This window comes from Humulus lupulus, chromosome 3, assembly GCF_963169125.1.
Source record: "Humulus lupulus chromosome 3, drHumLupu1.1, whole genome shotgun sequence".
NCBI lineage: Eukaryota > Viridiplantae > Streptophyta > Magnoliopsida > Rosales > Cannabaceae > Humulus > Humulus lupulus.
The window spans coordinates 85,271,713-85,285,392 of NC_084795.1; positions in this window are offsets into that span (position 1 = coordinate 85,271,713).

Genomic DNA, 13,680 nt, shown 5'->3' on the forward strand with positions numbered 1-13,680 from the left:
CTCTTGTGGTGAGGGTCCTTCCTACTTTAGCTCGTGGTATAGGGACCTGTGGGCAGAGAGAACCCTGTAGGAGTTGGTTTGGAGTTGGAAGGGAGTAAGCTCGACAAAATCCAAAAAATCCTTAAAAAAGGATTTCAGGGGCAGTAGGGCCCCTGCCTTCATATGCTCACGACTCCAGGCCGTGAGCTTAATCTTGCTGTCGCATCTGCCATCATCCAGGGCATAGCAGCTCTGCTCGTTCAGAGTTGCAAGTCAACACATCAGCGTGTCGGAGAGCTTTAGGCCGTGGTGAGCTAGAATGTCAGAAATTTGGCCCGTTGAGGTGACCGAGCTAAAATAATGTTCCACCTCGAAAAAACCTTCTTGTAGGGTCGGAATAGATGCCGCTCGAGATGTAGAGGTGTGGTCTGAAGGGTCCTCCATTAGTGAAAAGGCAAGTGCACCAGGCTCGTAAGCGACGATGACTGTGAGTTTGGGATCGAGAGGGATAGGTCTGAGGTCGGGGTCTAGATCTGGATAAATTGTGACTCAAAGTTTATTTCTTACTCTTTCCTCGACCTTGTCAATCTGACGTCGAAAATGGGCTCGAATATCCTCTTATTCGCACCTCGCATGGTGCTTGCGTATCAGTCACTGGTTCCGAGTGAAGGGAGACTATGGACTGGTAGTTGATGGGGAATAAGGAATTTCGAGCACTGACCCCCACCCATTCTCAGAGTTCTGCGACATCTAGCAAGAATGAAAAGGGTGAGGGCCAGGCATACAAGAAATCAGAGTATAATTTTGGTGATTTGAGCTCGAAAGCCTGAGATCATGGAGTAAGTTGAATCGAGACCGAGGTCTCGAAAGGACAAATCGAATTCGAAGTGGAACCCCGAACTATTGAAAATTTCAGGTTCCGAGCATGTACTTAATGCGAGAGTGAGAAAGTTTGGATTCATTTTAAGAATCCCAAATTGTCAGGGATAAAGTTGTGGGTTACCCAAAAAGGTGATGATTTTGGGATTTGTGCAATTAAAAACCCTAATTCAGAACCCCCATTTCTTGGCTTACACGATACACTACCTATAATCTGAGAAACCCTATGTATAATTTGAAAAACCCTATGTTTGTATTTTTTGCACTAAATTTGGGTTTTAGAACTATGTTGTCAAATACATTGAATCGAAAGTATCAGCTAAGAAGTGTGACTAAAACTACCAACTACAACATACATTCATATGGGGATGAAGAACGTAAAAATGCATGAAGAGATAAAAGAAGATGAAACTTACACACAGTGGCTGGCAGATACAGTGAGATCGATGACTGTAGAAGCGGTTGCAAGGAAGCTCTCACAGAGTCAAAAATGCCAAGGTTGTTATGCCTCTTCGGTTTGGAGAACATGCAAAGAGGAAAGTAGAATTTACAGCTCTGGCTTTTTTTTTACCCTCCGAAACATGAGATGTAAAAGATGAAAGTGAAGAAGAGAAAGTGAGACTATATATATACGTCCAAAAAGGAGGTCAAGGGTCGAGATAATCTGGGCCTTTGGTTGGATTTGATATTTTATCAGACGGACGGGTGCAAACGTGATGATGGCGGTAAAAAGCTGAAAAGCGAAGAGACGTGGGCGTATTGGAAAAATACTCAAGTACTTTGTTTGAGCAATCCGTGGCTGATGCATGTCCACACTTAAGTGCGGTAGGTGATCCGATTTTCGAAGGTGGCAATTCAAAAGTTTCCTTCTCATAGGATTCAAACTGATACTTTTGAGGGGGCAAAATGTTACACCCTGATTTTTAGAGTGGAAATCTTGATCTCGAAACTCAGGCTCATAAGGTGTAAGCTCGAAATAAGAAAATTCGTCATGTAATCAGCATTAATGACAAGGTCAATGACAATCTTGCTAAGCAGTAAATGTGATGACATCGAAATCGGTGAGCTCATAAACTACATAATCTCAGAGGTGTTCTGAGGTCATAAGTTAGGCTCGAAGCTCATAATGGCAATAGTTCAACACTTGTTTTAATCTCCTATCATCAGAAGATATGGTTCGAGCCCGAGCGTTGTGAGCTCGGAGAAGATGATCTCGAAAACATTACTTGTTGAGAGCATAGGTGAGCTGAGGTGTCAAGCTCGAGGTGGATGAACGGTCTCGAAGACGTATGAGTCTAGTGTCTAAGCTTGTAAGTTGTGTGTGAATGTGCTTATTGTTGTAAAATCCCTATGTTTAAGGGATCAGATGTAATCTGTTATTAAATCCCAAACATCATGGGATATATATGCGAACGTAGTAACTGAATGCATTTAATTGCATTTATTTTAATTGATTTGTATCGTATCTTCCCAAAATCCGTGGGAAGATATTCAATAAACCACTCTATAAATAGAGTGAAACAGTTCATTTGTGAAAGGGAGAAGAATGTATGAGGAAGACTCTGTAAAATTGCTTTTAGAAAGCTTGAAGAGAATCCCAAAAAGTGAATAACACAGACTTGTGGACTAGGCAGATTTTAATTGCTGAACCACGTAAAAAATTGTGTCTATATTATTTGTTTCCTCTGGTATTTTTTGTTTAATTTTTCTTCATTTCTAAGTTGATGAAAAGCGGCGTCAACACAACTGCTTCCATTTATTCTGGAAGCAGAACTAAGAGGCTGAATTTTCATACTTGGTCGAACAGATGAAGAGTGCTAAATCAGCCAACTGTCTTCATCAACACATCCTTGAGACATCCACCCTTGACAAGGAAACCACTCTTCAAGGTGATAATGAATATGCTGATGAACAAGGTCAAGACGTCGATAAACCATCCTATGTCAATTATGCTTCCAACCCATATGTCCCTCCAACAAAGTAGATTTGTTGTTTGTTTTTTTTTAATAATTTTATGTAATTAATTTTGAGCACACAGACAATGTTGTTCGTGGTGCAAAGATAATTTGCTGCTCGTGCAACTTAGTATTATCTATATAAGTTTAATCTTCATCAGACAATATGTGGCTTGTGTTTTTGAGCAATTGAAATATAATACTTTATAAGTTTTTTATTCCATAAAAATATTCTAAGTATTTTTGTCATCCTGTACTTCTTATTTTGCTAGTGTATTTGTACATATATAATAGTATGCATTGCTTTCTTTATTACCATATGTTGGGAAAGAGTGAGATTACACCACCATAATTGCTTTCCAAATATTATTGAAATCCAGGGAGAAATGTTGGTCGACTAGATGAGCAGAGGCACGAATAACAAGAGCCTCCACCGTGAACAACCAACCAGAGAGCCAAAACGCAAGCCAAGGTAGCCTAATATGTTTGATTGATTAGGAGGTTCAGATCAGAGACGTAGAGAAGAAATTCTGAGGAATGTGTTAAAGATCTAAGAGAAAGGCATGATGGACACATTCCAGCAACTGCTCCTGCTCGCATAATTCTGACCGCTGTTCAGGCTCAAATTGATGTGCTGAATTAGGCTGTACAACAGCTGGTCGGGAATAAAACCTCAGATATTGAGTATGATTGAAGAAAGGGTACTCCATTCATCAGCAAGATTGTACGAGTAGAAGTCCCAAGCATGTTCAAGATGCATGTTCTGCCTAGATATACTTTAAAAGAAGACCATGTATCTCATGTTAATAAGTTTGAGATACAAACAGATATTAAGAAAGTATCCAAAGATTCATGATGCAGGATCTTCCCAGAAACTTAATCTAATGGTGCTCAGAAGTGGTACTTCAAATTTCAGCCTACCACCATTACCTCTTGGGAGATTTTCATTACAGATTTCTATGGAAAATTCTATGTTGCTCACATACATCCCACGAAAGCTAATCAATTGGTGGATATAAGGAAAAAAAAGAAGGTGACCCTTTGAAGGATAACATCCAAAGATTCATGAGAGCAGCTATTTGGGCCAAAACTGTGGGACACGAGAGCAAAATGATGGCCATAACAACAGGAGTACAAAGTCAGTTCCCACTCTAGAATAGTCTACGAAAGAATGGAGTTAAAACTACCCATGAATTTTTGGACCAAGAGATAAATGAATCAAGCTGGAAGAGGCCATAACCAATGAAGGAAAGGCTCAAAATACGGAACATGGTAAGAAGGAAGAACCCACCAAAGTTGTTAGTGACTTGAGTAAACCAAATAGTAATGGTGGGAAAAATAATGGCAATAACAGGGGAAAACAGGCGAGCAATGACTCTGCTACATCTGATAACAAGCATCCTAAGTAGAATAAATATGAGCCAAGATTCACCAACTATATAGCGTTGGCTGTTAGTCGAGCTTAAGTGCATCAAGCTAATCACACTACTGTGCCTTTTAAATGACCAACCCCCATAAGGAAGGACATTTCTAAGAAAGACACAACAATTTTTTGTGGCTTCCACAATGACTATGACCATGATACAAATGTGTTGGGGTTTTATGCCATAATTAAAACCCAAATTATTTGTAATCTCATTTATTATCAATAAAAGAATAGAAATCATTTTTTACTTGGTCAATCACTTTGCTCACATGTTTTATTTTTATGATTATTTTTTTAATATAAACTTCTATTAAATCACGAGTATATAGCTAATCGTATTTATAGTGATGTAATCATAGTGGAATATACATATGATTATATGTTCAAAATAAGTTAGTCCTAAGATTAGTCAGTGCACATGATTTACAATGATTTACCAATCTACGATATGATCTACTTACACATTGTGGTGTTATGTTCTTTCCAGAACATTAGCAAAGTAGATAAGATCAGATGTATTTGTTACATCGGACAGGACTGATATTGACAGTTGATAAGATAAGTAAACACACCGTTATTATATATTCTAGTCATATCATATAGTTGAGCATAGGTCAATTCAATCTCAATTCTGAGTGGTTAGTATTGTAACTGATTGTATTTGAGTTCTTTGACTTGTTCGTTACCAGCTTACCCTACGGACTAGCCCATACATACATCTTCGAAACTCGGTAGTATAATTGAGTGGGAGTGTTAATCATAGGTATGAACATCTATAGCTTCTGATGAAGAAGTAAAATGATGGTTTCCTTTTAGTTTGGTTCAAGGTGTAAAATGATAGAGATCTCATTTCAGTAATTAAATTAGTTTCTTGAAATATCATTTACAAGGAACAAAGTGTTTTAAGGATAAAATACAATGAGGTGTAAAACGGTATTTTAGTCCTATCTCATTATAGACCGTCTATAGAGGATTGATTTACAATTATGGTTGTAACAATGGATAATTAATAGCGTATCTATATTTGTTATATAGCGTTTGATGAATTCAAGAGTGCAATTCCGAGTCTTTAGTGGAGTCACAAGGAATTAATAAGTTAGTAAATTTATTTGTTAGATTTATGATAACTTATTGGAGCTTGATTTCGTAGGCCCATGGTTCCCACTGTACCTTGGATAAAATCATCTAGATAGTCTCAATTAATTGATTTAATTATCAATTAGAATTATCAAAGTTGACCATGTCAATTTTTGATAGTTTTATAGAGTTCTGTAATTTTGAGAAGAAACGAGAAATTAAGGTAGTATTACTAATGAAGATAAATTGGTATCTAAATTAATAAATAATTTTAAATCAAGGTTCAAATTATAAATAATTAATTTCATAAATGATTTAAATAATTATTTAATTAATTAAATCAATAGAAAATAATGCATGCCTTGATTTTAAGTCCAATGGACTTATAATCAAATGGGAAATTTCACGGGCCAAAAGCCCATGATAATATTGACCTAGGGCTGTTAATTGACTATTATTTTATTTATTTTTTAATTAAATTAAATGGCCTAATTGAGTCTATAAAATGAGTGCTAAGTGAGAGAAGAAGTTCATAAGTCACAAGTTAGATTTTCTGATAGTTTTTAGATTCTCTCTAAACACAAGTCTTTTTCTAAACCTCTTTGTTATTTTCTCTTCTTCTCTCCGTATGTATCTCATGTGGTGAGAATTGCCCACCCTAGTCTAAGTGATTCTAAGGATACTTTGGAAGACTGTAAAGATTATAGTAGATCGGTTCAGTTTCTTGATAATACTCTGCGACAGAAATGATACAAGGGTTAGAGAAACTGAAGGAAAAACTCATTCATTCCGCTGCGTATACTGTAAGTATTCTTATCATTGTTTCTCTTTGAATTCAGTTTTAGAAACATGTTCTAGGTTATTTCATATTAATTTGTTTAATATTAGATCTACATGAAAATAAATAAAGATCATGTATAAGTTTCCCAACAACTAGCCTCAGAGCTTTTGGTAATATTTATTTTCATGCATGAACATGTTAAAAATTGGATTATTTGATGTGTTTGAATAATTGGATGGTTTTTCATGTTTATATGAAGCATATTGATTTTATGTGATTATTAGAAAAAGGATTTTGGTTTGAAAAATTGCTCAAAAATCTTTTTTGAAAAAAAATTTCTTCTGGCAGCCACACGTGCGTGCACACCAGGCACGTGCACGTCCCTCGGCGGACAGTGCATTCCTGCACGCACACCAGGCACGATGAACAGTACCCGACGCGGGTACTGTTCATAACTATTTTTTTTTTTAAATTAAAAAAATTGTGGAAATTAATTATTTATAATCAAAGCCAAAAATATCATATTTGTTTTTGTATTTAAAATGTTTTTTAAAATAAGATATTTTTTATAGTTGAGACTTAAATAATAAGATATTTTCTATAAAGATTCAAATTTAAATTTAAAAATAGACTAACAACTTAATTTTAAATCTTTTAATATATTAAAATATTAGAATTAAGATATTAGATATTTAAGATATTTTCTTTTAAATTCTTGATATTTCATTAGATCATTATTTAAAAATATAAATATCTGTTTATTCTATAGTTTTTAATATTTAAATTATTTGAAATTTGAAATTTGTTAGTTAGATATTTTCATGGATATTTGAATTTGTTTAACTGTTTTGAGATATTTTAGGGTTGACATAACTATTAATATTTTTTAAATGGTTAAAATATTAGCTAATAGTTGTAACAACACAAGATATTTTTTGAAAAACAGTTAAGATATTGATTTTAAAATTTTAAATTGGTTAAATTTAGAAAAATATCATTTTTTTCAACCAATTAATAAAATGTTTTTTTAATAAATGAGATTTAAATTGACTTTTGTTAATTGTTGATAAATCATGTTTAGATTAAAATTATATATTTTTTTTTCAAATTAACCTAAAACCAAGTTGATTGTTTATAAATGAAATTTAAATTAACTATTGTTAATTTTTGATAAATTTCATTTAAATTGACTTATTTTTTGTAAAAATTTAATTAATTTGAGTTTTTTTGATCAATTCTAGATAATTAATTGTGGTATTTTTACAAATGAAATAAATTGTGGTATTTTGGCATAAATTCCTAGAATTGCTCATATAGTAACATGATTAGGCCCATGCAATTATAATATGTCTATTTGCACTATATGTGATATTTTTGCAATTGGGCTTAAATGTATATAGTAGCCCATATGTTTGTTAGATATATGGTTTTTGCCAAATAAAATATTCATAAAATGATAGGTTTTATTTGGGCCCATTAGAAAATGTAAAGTTTAAATTCCTCTCTTGTGGGGGATTTTACTTGTGAATGCTTATTTGCTTTGCATGACTATAGCAGACCTAATAAATTAATAACAATTAATATAACGAATGTTTAAATTCTTGTCTTTTGGACCTTGTATGGAAGATTGGGGGCCTTTGTAGTGGGAACGACATACTGGACCCAGCCCTCCTCCATACAAGCCCAATTGTTAAGACCCATTTACCTGAGTTAAACTTAATTGTATAGGTTCATTATATTAGTTAAACATAAATATTGATTAGTTAAAAACCTAAAGAAATAGAGATATGATTGTTTTTGGTATATTTTCTCATCTCTTAGATATTTTTGGTATATGTTGTGCTGTTTCTTGAAATTTGTGTGAATAGAAGTTTTATTGAGCAAATGTGATTGATTTCTATTTTATTGATAATTTGTAGTTTTAAGCTAAGTAGTGTCTGTGTCTATTCCCATCCTTTCTCAACTTTCGATGGAGGAACTCACTAGAGAAAACTTCCTTAAATGGAAGCAAAACATCAACATTGTGTTGATTGGTAACAACTCCAAGTTTTTCACGACTAAGGAATCCCCGGAAGTTCCAGCTGAGCTACCAAGTCTGTGAGGGACAAGTATGAGCGTTGGTAGGCGACTAACAACATGGCACAGTACTACATGTTGGCTAGTATGGTCGACACTCTGAAGACAAAGATGGAGAATGTCGAGACAGCCTACGAAACCATGGATCAACTCCAAGACATGTTTGGTGCCAAGTCAGCGCAGACTCATTTTGAGGCCACCAAGAAATATGCCAATGCTCGGATGGCACCTTCTCAACATGTTCGTGATCACCTTATCAAGATGACAAACTACTTTCAGGAAGCTAAACTGGATGAAGCCATAATAGATGAGGAAACTCAAGTTGGCTTAATCCTCAACTGTCTCTCTCCAGCTTTCCTTCCATTCGCCACCAACTATGTGTGAATAAACTCAACTATGGTCTGACATAGCTCATGAAGGAGCTTCAGACTTTTGAGTCTATCATGGGTGGACCGAGTAAGGGAGGAGAAAAGAAGACAACTACTACTACTACTACTACTACTGTTGATCCAGCTAAGGCTGAAGCTAACCAAGCTTCGTCTTCGCAAGCTGGAAATAAGAGGAAAGGTGGATAAAAAAACAACCCCAAGTCTGCAAAGGCTGCAAAGACTAGTGCACAACCAAATGCATAGACGCCTAAGGGGAAGAACAAGAAAAACAAGAAAGGTAAAGGTAAGTGTTTTTCACTGCAAAGAGAAGGGGCATGGGAAACACTATTGCCCCAAGTTTCTAGCAGCTAAAAACAAATGTAATGATTATAGTTTATTTATCTTGGAAACATGTGTTTTGGAGAATGATAAATTTGTTTGGATTATTGATTCTGGATCTACCAACCATGTTTGTAACTCTTTACAACTTCTTGAATCATGGCAGGAAGTGGACGAAGGCAGCTTAAAGCTTATAATTGGGAACAGAGTGTTCGTTGCAGTCCAAACTAGAGGAAGAGCTCGTCTTAAGTTCAGAAATAAAGTTTTAATTTTAAATGGTGTATTTTTTTATTCCGGATTTTGGTAGAAATTTAATTTCAGTTTCCATGTTGCAATTAGAACGATTTGTTATGACTTTCACAAATTCTAATACATCTATTTCTTTCAATGGATCACAATTGTGTATTGCATGTTTGGAAAACGGGCTTTAGATTATGCAACCTAACGAACCCCTCGCTCTTAACAATGATTTATTCATAGTAGCTAAACCTAGGACCAATAAATGTCAAAAGAACAATAACGATAATATGACGTATTTATGGCACTTGAGACTAGGCCACATTGGCAATGATAGGATTCAAAGACTTACAAAGGACGAACCTGTAATGCCCTAGTTACCCCAGAACAGTTACGGTGAACGGTGAACCAGAAATTTGACTCGCTACCTGAGTCCTTTGGTTAAAAATGTGCATCTAAGTGTTATTAACAGGCTAAGGTGGAAAACCAATAAAAAGGAAAGGGTATGTTTTATTAAATACATAAAACTGTTCATGGGCCCATAAAACACATTTACAAGTTATTTACAACTCAAACTGGTCATTACCATTTCAAATTTACACACCCGCCAACCTAAGCGGCAAAAATAGGGTAAACGCCCTAGTTCCTCTGAGAACTCCTTGGCCGTGGTGGTCAAGAGACCGCATATGTACACATCACCACCTAAGCTCTCCACTCAAGGCTGGGTGAGCTTTTATTTCCCTTTACCTACCCCACATAGCACCCATGAGCCAAGGCCCAGCAAGAAAACACAATAATGCATATAGATATTAACAACTGATTATTATTATAATCACGCAAAGCTTATAGCTCTTAAACCGATGAGTGAATATCAATTGAGGTTCTGGTAAACCATAATGAGTGACTGACAAGCAAGTCACTAATTTAAACAGATGGGTGACTGCTGGGTAAGTCACTAGCTTAAATAGTTGAGTGACTGCTGGGTAAGTCACAAGCTTAAACAGATGAGAGACTGATGGGTAAGTCTTTAGCTTAAACAGATGAGTGACTGATGCGTAAGTCACACAAGCGCTTTTAGTTTTCATCGAACTTGAGGTCGGTCCGACATTAATGCTCTTCTGAGTCATTTAATGTAGATGTTGATTAGATCTAATCTTTATTGGCTTGCGTAGAACACGCTAAGGCCGTGCTGACTTATAAGTCAGCACTGTGTGACCAGTGCCCAGTACCACTGCCGAACTTGACTAATAAGTCAAAGCTTCACAGTTGATAACGACACCTTTGCCAAATCTGACTAATTAGTCAGTACCATGCACAAGTGAGCAAGATTTTCCAAGCATTCAATAATCAATCCATGTCCACATTTACACAATCAATATGCCTCAAGAATAATCATGCATGTCACATATAGGGTGCAGTTTTCTTACCTCTTATTCGAGCGAGAATGAATAAAAGAATGACCCTTGAGAACGATCTGACTTTTAGTCCTTTAACATTCACCTAGTCATAACCAAATATGGGACACCATCAATAAAATGAACATCAAAGGTTCCCAAACCAAGATCTAGCCTCCGGGACATCAATCCCCACTAATCCGGGTAGTAGGTACCATCCTGCGGCCTAAAACCAAGTTCCCGGGGCCAAAACACTCAAACGGGCTCAAACCTGTCAAAGGGTTGCGGCCCTAACACCTTGGGCCGCGGTCGCCAGCCACTCCAGGAGCAAGGGCCGCGGCGTCCAGCAAGGGCAAAAACACTCCAGCAGTTTCTTCGAGCTAGGGCCGCGGCGCCCAAGAATAGAACTGCGGCCCCCAACCCAAAGCCATCCCCAAACTCATTCTCCTTCATCCCAAACCCTCCAAAAACATACCTAAACACTTCCAAATCATAAAATCAAAGTTCCCAAGCTTCCCAATGATCCAAAACCATCAAATCCCAAGGATCAAATGAACCAAAAACTTAACGATTCACAAAAGCCAATTCAAAGCTTAGAAACTCTAAAAACTCAAAACTTAAAACTTAGATTACCTTTGATTAGGTTGTTTCTCGTCAAATCCTTGGGTCAAGAAGCTTCTAATCTTTCCTAGGATCGCTATGCCTCGATCCTCGCCTGATTTCTACTCCTAGAACTCGAGATTTCTTCAAAAATGCTTCGAACGGTAAAAATGAACTAACGGGAAAGAACAAGAGGTTTTCTAAAGTACGGTTCTATCTGACAAGATACTTCAAGCTTAAGTAACCTCAAATAAAACCTAGTGCTCGGGGTCCCAAAAACACCCCCGAGGACATTATCATCAAAACTTCCTGAATTTCCTCCTGATCTCAATAATTCCCAATTTATCATCAAATAACACTCTTATAATTCAATATCCCAATAAAAAGACCCCCGTTATGACAAAATCACTAATTCTTAATATAAGACCGTCTCATGCCGAATAGCTCGAATATATCTCCATAATAATGGGAACTCATTCACAAATCACAATATGCACCCAAATTCACAAATATGCCCTCACGAGCCAAATTACCAAAACACCCTAATAATCAAATGTGGACCCACATGCATGCATATAACATCATATTATAATATAATTCACATAAACATGCATAAATTCATTTAATGGCATAATTAGATAGTTATGGCCTTCCCGGCCTACTAATCCAGCCATTAAACCACATTAAGGATTTCGGGGCATTACAACTATCCCCTCCTTACAGAAATTTCGTCATCAAAATTTACCTGAACAACTTGGGATACTGCTCTGTATATCTGACTCCGGCTCCCAGGTCACTTCCTCGACCTTGCTGTTCCTCCACAATACCTTAACCAAAGGTATCGTCTTATTCCTGAGGACCTTGTCCTTTCTGTCGAGTATCTGAACTGGCTGCTCCTCAAAGGAGAGATCTGGCTCAAGCTTCAGATCTTCATAACTCAAAATATGACTCACATTAGATACATACCTTTGAAGAGCTGATACATGGAACACATTATGCATGGCTGACAACGCCGGTGGCAAGGCCAATCTGTAAGCCACTTGACCAATCCTCTCCAGGATCTCAAATGGACCTACAAACCTGGGGCTCAGCTTGCCCTTCTTCCCAAATCTTCTCACCCTTTCCATGGAGAGATTCTAAGGAAGACATATTCTTTCACTTGGAACTCCACGTTCCTGCGCTTGGGATCTGCATAGCTCTTCTGTCTACTCTGAGAAGCGAGCATCTGAGCTTCAATCTTCTCAATGGCCTCACTGGTCCTCTGAACTACCTCAGGACCCAAGTATCTCCTTTCACCTGTCTCAGCCCATGGGAGATCTGCATTTCCTACCATACAGCATCTCATAAGGTGCAACTCCAATGGTAGACTGATTACTGTTGTTGTAGGAGAACTCTATCAAAGGTAGATACTTACTCCAAAATCCACAAAAGTCCGGCACACATGCCCGTAGCATGTCCTCCAATATCTGGATTGTCCTCTCAGATTGCCTATCTGTTGTGAGGATGATATGCAGTACTGAACTTCAATTGTGTCCCCATGGCCTTCTGCAAACTCTCCCAAAACTTGGAAGTAAAAGTAAGATCCTGATCGACCTAGGTGCTCCATGGAGGCGCACGATCTCTCTCACATAAAGATTCGTATATTGATCAACTGTATAAGTAGTCCTCACTGGCAGAAAGTGAGCTGACTTGGTGTAGTGGTCCACTATCACCCAAATAGAATCGTACTGATCAACAGTCCTGGGTAAGCCCACCACGAAATCCATCATGATGTCTTCCCACTTCCACTCTGGGATATCCAGAGGCTGCAATAACCTTGCCGGCTTCTGATGCTTAGCCTTGACCTGTTGACAATTCAAGCACTTAGCTACATACTCTACTACATCTCTCTTCATACCTGGCCACCAATACAACGATCTCACATCCTGATACATCTTCGTGGTGCCGGGATGCAAAGAGTAAGGTGTAGTATGAGATTCATCCAGAATCTCTTGTCTCAAAGCAATGTCTAACAGAACACATATCCGCTCCTTGTATCTCAACAACCCTATCTCAGACACTGTATAATCTCTGGATGCTCCAGCCAGAACATCCTCTCTGATCTTGATCAGATGTGGATCACTCAGCTGACCCTCCTTGATTCTCTCCAACAGTGTAGACTGTAGCGTAATATTACCTAACTAGCCCACTAGCAACTCTATACCAGCTCTGGTCATATCATTTGCTAACTTTCTGGCTATCGGCCTCATACCATAAATCTGTCCCGGACCCTTCCAGCTTAAAGCATCAGCTACCACGTTGGCTTTTCCTGGATGATACAGAATCTCACAGTCATAATCTTTCACTAACTCCAGCCAACGCCTTTGTCTCACATTTAAATCTTTCCGAGTGAAGAAGTATTTTAGGCTCTTGTGGTCTGTATAGATCTAACACCTTTCTCCATAAAGATAATGCCTCCATATCTTTAAAGCAGAGACCACAACCGCCAACTCTAAATCATGAGTAGGATATCTCTTTTCATACTCCTTCAACTGACGAGAAGCATAAGTAATTACCTTCTCTGACTACA